Source organism: Erithacus rubecula, assembly GCF_903797595.1.
Source record: "Erithacus rubecula genome assembly, chromosome: 1".
In the NCBI taxonomy this organism is placed as follows: Eukaryota; Metazoa; Chordata; class Aves; order Passeriformes; family Muscicapidae; genus Erithacus; species Erithacus rubecula.
In genome coordinates this window covers 101898714-101904425 of record NC_136658.1, presented here as the reverse complement: position 1 = coordinate 101904425, position 5712 = coordinate 101898714, and the positions used below count along the sequence as shown (strand labels likewise).

General features: G+C 40.3%; 1 long non-coding RNA gene across 1 annotated transcript; it reads right to left on the bottom strand.

The window, feature by feature from the left end:
• Window positions 1-987: 987 nt before the first annotated feature.
• On the bottom strand, window positions 988-4648 carry LOC306804955. The gene is made up of 3 exons (XR_013775075.1): window positions 4456-4648; window positions 3627-3751; window positions 988-3477 (listed from the first exon to the last, which is right to left on the bottom strand). It is a non-coding gene; the product is annotated as an uncharacterized lncRNA (long non-coding RNA).
• Between the last annotated feature and the right edge of the window lie 1064 nt (window positions 4649-5712).

Sequence of the window (5712 nt, the reverse complement as noted above, 5' to 3'; positions counted from 1 at the left end):
TATGAGCCAAATAATTACTTTGCAGTATAAAAGCATTGCATAAACTTCATATTTATCAATTTAGGGCATTAGAAGCAATTCCTGTTGAATCCCTATTTATCGAAGTTACCATAAATAAAAAGCAGGACATTTTAAAACACAAGAATTTAGGAATTTAGGAAACCTGGAGGCAGTGCTGCTCTGCAGTCCTGTTGGTTTATGCCAGCTCTGAGGTGTCCCCTGGTGGTTATAACAGTAACAGGACCAGCCACTAACTGGCCAAATCTGTCCTGAGAGATCAGATCAAATGCCTCAAAATGCAGAAAATTGATCAGTTTAGAGGAGGTAAAATACAAGAGATTTTAATTAAACAACAACAACAAAACTGAAAAAGCTTTTATTTAATGAATTTATTTTCTTTATTTGGTGCATGAGGAGTTGCCCACCCCTGCAGGTTTTCCTGTCATCTAACACATCCCCTGCTATGTCAGGGACCTAGGGTGATAACCTCCTCTTTGTCTGAGCCACATTACCCCTGCTTTGATTATATTTTGCTTCAGTATAGGAAGTACTGGCAAATATTCTGTACCCTGCAATGTTTAGGTGTTTGCAGTGCAATGCAAACCCCAATCACATCACACAATGAGCAGCCCCTGGAATAGTTTACAAGGGTCATGGTGCTCCCTTCTGGATCTGCATTCCTCAAAATATTTCCTTTCAGAGGCTAAACTTTATGATCTTGCCTTTTGGCACATCCTGTGCAGAGCTATGCTTATTCAAACACACACTTTTTACTATTTTGAGCACTATTGATACTCAAAACAGGAACAAACATAATATAACCCATAGTGCAGCAGAGGAATTGCAGGTCAGAGATGTGAAGCCCAGTTTCATTGATACTTATTACAGAAGAAATCTCAGTAGGGTAAATATTGTCTGGGTCAAAAGCAGAGATGGAATATGAACAGAAAGACAGAATAAATCAGCATCTTAGGAATACTTGATAATGTGACCCTTGCTCTGTTTATTCTGTGAACACTTAGTTCCTCACCTCTAACTGCAAATATGTATCTGAGGCTTGAGGGGATAGTTGGGTATAAAGTTTTGATTTGAGCTCACATGATATGGCAAGCCAAAAGAAATACAATACTCAGGTCATCCATCTCAAATTAGTGACAATAAAACTTTTATGAACTTTCTCTGAGGCTCATATGATGCTCTCACGTCAGTGCTAGTGGAGAGTCATGTAGCACCAAGTGACTACATCACACTGCCATGATTCTGTCTCTGTTCCAGATGTTTTGGGTACTACTGCCCTGGAAGCCACAAAAAAAGATGTACCAAATCAAAATGCACGGAGCTATGGATATTTTGAAGTTTTCTTGAAGCAATTTTTATGTCTCTGCTTAAAAACCAGATATTTTTATTTGTCCCATTCCGTCTTGTCCCAATCACATAAAACAGCAAAGAGGTTCTCCAATAAAAGCAGTCTCAGTGGTGGAAAGCAAAATATGCAGTGGTGCTTTACTACATTATTGTGAATGGCACTAGGACAGACTGACATTGAGGTGCAACCTTGCCCCAGCCCACCTGCAAACCCATGGCACCAGTTCTGCCCTGTGCTGTTCAGAGATGCCTGTCCAGGAGCAAGGAGTGGGGACAGCAGTGTCCCTCTGACACTGGATATTCAGGGCATGATCCTAAAAACACTTTACTAGCCTTAAAGGAATGGAAACAGGGGGTTTTGAGCATGAGGATGTACTGACTTTAACAGTTACACAGATGTTTTCAGAATTAGAAATAAATGCTATCAATTGCATAGAGAAACTGAAAATATCTCTGGTAGTTGTACTTGAAACCTTGTGCATTTTTAAACTTTTTTCAATGGTGTCAGACTGAATATTGTTTTTTTTTTTTTTTTAATGTGGAGAAAGAAAGTGATTTGAAAGAAAGAGAAAAAATGTAAAATCAGTAATGAAAAGAGGTTGTTTCAATGTGCTGAGTCCTTGAAAATTAAAGTTAATCCCAGAGAAAAGGAGTCACAGGTAAAGGGCAGGTGCATAAATCATTAGAACATTAATCTATGCAATAACTTCATATTTACTGTAGCTGTCTGAGGAAGCTTAATTTATTCTCCCTCTGCTCACAGAATAACAACAGTTTTGGCCAAAAGACTTTCTAATCAGTTATCTGCATTTGGTTTAACTTACTTATCCAGGAATACGCTCCCTGATACAAAATGGCCAACCCCATTTCTCCTCCAATTTTAATACAATTTTTCAAAGGAAACATGTCTCTGTGGAAAGATCACTCAGCAGGGATCCAAAACAATGACAAATACTAGTGAGTGGCCAGGCTTAACACCCTCCTTTGGTCTTTCACATTTCATTCTCCTCCAGTTGTTTTCCCTAGTGGTGTAATGAACAGGCCAATTGATTTTGATTTTAGTACAAGTTCTTTGCAACTGCTGTTTTTAAGTATGAATTGGTCACTGAAACCCAAGGTCATCATTGTGTCCAGCAGTCCTTCCTCCAGCTAATGTTGCCAGACTTAAATGTATTTTTCAGATGCATTTAGTAAGATTTAGCATTTGCACCAAGAATTTTGAGACTTGAGGCTTGCTTTGAGTCGTCCTAATTGTTGATTTGAAGCTTAAGTCATTGTGATCCAGCTGTTTCAGGGAATTAAGGGAAAGTGTTGGTTGTAAAAAAAAAAATTAGGTATGACAGAGAGGGTCATGCTGGTGTCAGCAGTGTATCCTGATCACTGTCAGGAAAATCTACCCACTCAAGAGCTGTAAGTGGCGAGCATTAAAAAAGTAGAGTTTGTTTATAATTGATAAAGACTCATTAGGGGGTTGACAGTGAATTTTCCAACATGATTTAAACATTTCTGAACAGTCCATGGCAGCAACTAATTAAACTTTTAAGAAGTAGAAGGAGGGAAGAAGGAAATATAGAAAAACAGAGGTAGAGAAGAAAGATCTGGGTCACCACCAGGTTTCCAGTGCTGTCTCTGGTTCTGTTCCTCTGGATGGTGGGTACACACAGACCTCTCAGCTGTGCTATTTTGTTATTCTTGAACCTGGAAGAGAGTTGGGAGCTGTTTAAATTCCCCTCCTCCCTCTTGGAGACACAAATGCAATGCTGTCTCAAACTTGTTTTTAGAGATAGTTACCAAGATAATGAAGTTGGTCCCCAAAAAATGCTATCCTGCCTCCACAAGACCCTCTTTTCTAACCCCACTTTGTCTCATTGGTACGGTAACATTCCCTTTCTCCTCTAGGAAGTGTTTGATACATTAATTCCTCCAAGTTTACATTAACTCTTTCAGGTTTTCAGTCTCTCACAAACAGCACATCCATGATGACCCAGTATGCCCAATTTCACTTACAACCACACAGCTAAGTCCTGAGTCTCAGTCTACTAGCAGATTTTCTTTTATTGAAGAGAAACTATTTTGTGCAGGAGTCAGAAAGGAGTCAGAAACATCAAGGACCTGAAAGGAAAATAAAACAGAGAAGAGAATTAAGGAACATACAGACTGCATAAATGCTTTATGTTTTGCCTGGTATTCCACTTTAATTCATGGAAAACTGTGCTACAGCCTCAAGGTGTCTGGAAAGAAGGAACAAACTCTGCAACTACATGTATGATTCCTCATAAAAGGAAGAATTCTTTCTCCAGAAGCTGATCCAGCATACTGATGTGGTCCAGCAGGACAAAGCAGACAGACAGGTAACAAAGGTTTTCAGAATTTGGCACTCTGGTTTCTGTCAAGAGATTGTTTAAATTAGGGGTGAGCACACATGAAGCTCTTCATAGGTGCACACCTCTGTGCACCTCAAAGCATTGCCAGCACCTTTTCACAGAAGAACACAGACAGCACATTAGGACTGGGGAATGATCCTCTTGTCTGGCTCAGGAAATCCAGACTGTACTCTCACTGATTCTGCCCTCAGTGGCTTCTCACCTGTGAATCTGAGGCAATACTGCCTTTTGGCAGTGTGCTTTCCACAAGAAATTGCTGTGAAAGAGCAAGTGATTATTATTTATTGCTACTGACAGTTGATACACCTAATTTGGGAAACCTGAGAAATAAACACATGGATGTGTGGCCATGGAGGAAGCTAAACTGCAGCATTTGGACCTCCACTCATGATATGGGGCTTGGGAGAGCTGGCCAAATACACTCATCCTACAGTTTCAGAAGAATCTGTGTAGCAACTGGTCTCAGACTTAATCCCTGATAACTAAGTGAGACATTTTTCAGAACTGAATTTCTATAAATGAGTGGAACTTCTCCAAGAGTACCAGTCCATCTCCAAATACTCAGAATTGGATGTGCTAGAAGTGCAAGCTGCATTTATTTTCCACTGCTAATGTACACAAATCAGAATCTCAAAGTAAAAATGCTTTCCCATGTTAGGCTTTTTCCTTAATCTTGTTCTGAAAGAATATGAGTGATTTTACACACCTCAATTGAAAGTGTCTGAAAAATGTCATTGCATGCCACCATTTCTGTCAGAAGCACCCAGCTAGCAGAGGATGGATGATTTACATGATGCTGCAAAACTACAGATTGTAAACTACATAGCACAAATATCAGTTCAACAAAGGACGTTAAAACCATCTTCGAATACAGTTTTCAGGTGAGACCATGTATAAGATAGCTAAATAGAAAAAAAAAATCAGAAAAAGGTAAGTGAAGACAGGTAACAGGCAAAATTATTTTTTTACTTCATGTTTTTTTATTTAGTAATTCCAGACCCATGTGCTTCTTAAAAGACTGTATATAATCTATAAAGCAGCTAAAGCAGTCATCCAAACTCTGTTTTTATGTCTGCAGCACACAGCTAGTGCTGAAGGTCACTGCAGGCTTACAGCCAGTGCCACTGAGAGGTGGATTTGGTTAATGAGACCTCAAACTACTGGGCTATCCACTGATTCTAATGCTTTTCAGAACATGACTCCTTTCACTAAAATGAACTTTCTGAAGACAGGGTGAGGATATTCTTTTTCAAGATCTGACATTTACTTTTCTCCTCTTCCAATTCACTGAAGTAATCTCTCAGTGGAGATCACAACAATACACGACTGGATAACCCAGCACTCCCTGCCGCCTTCTTCATTTTCTAATTTGTTTTTGCACACACCTGATCTCAAAAAGGTCAGCTCATGAACACTGCACACTCCTTCTGCTCTTCAGAGACAGGCAGGTTTGGAGCACTGAGCACAGGCTGAAAATGGGTGAATGGGAGCTGCATTGCAGCTGTGACAGTCCTGCTGCACAGGGCAGCTGGGCACTTGTCCCCTCTGATGCCACCAGAGCTCCCCATGATAGCCATACAGTCAGCTGGGGCTCTGGATGGAACTCAGGTGGAGCTCACATACAACCAGAGAGTTTATAATGTTTGGAAGAAAGGACAGCCAATTGGGAAGACTACACAGCCTTCGTGGTGTTGGGCAGAGAGGAAATCAGAAAGGCCAATGTCTGACTGGAAATTAATTTGGCCAGTGCCCTAAAAAGAAAATAAAATCTATTTCCATGACTACTCTATCAACAAAAGGACGGCTGAGGAGAACCTTCATCCTTTGTTGGATAGGGGGAAAGTTACAGTGACAAAGGAGGAGGAGGAAGGCAGTGAGGTACTTAATGTAAGGCCTGCTACAGTACCCTAATCTCTTCCCAGGACAAGGACCCACTCAGCAGATGAAAGAAAGGCTGAGAGTG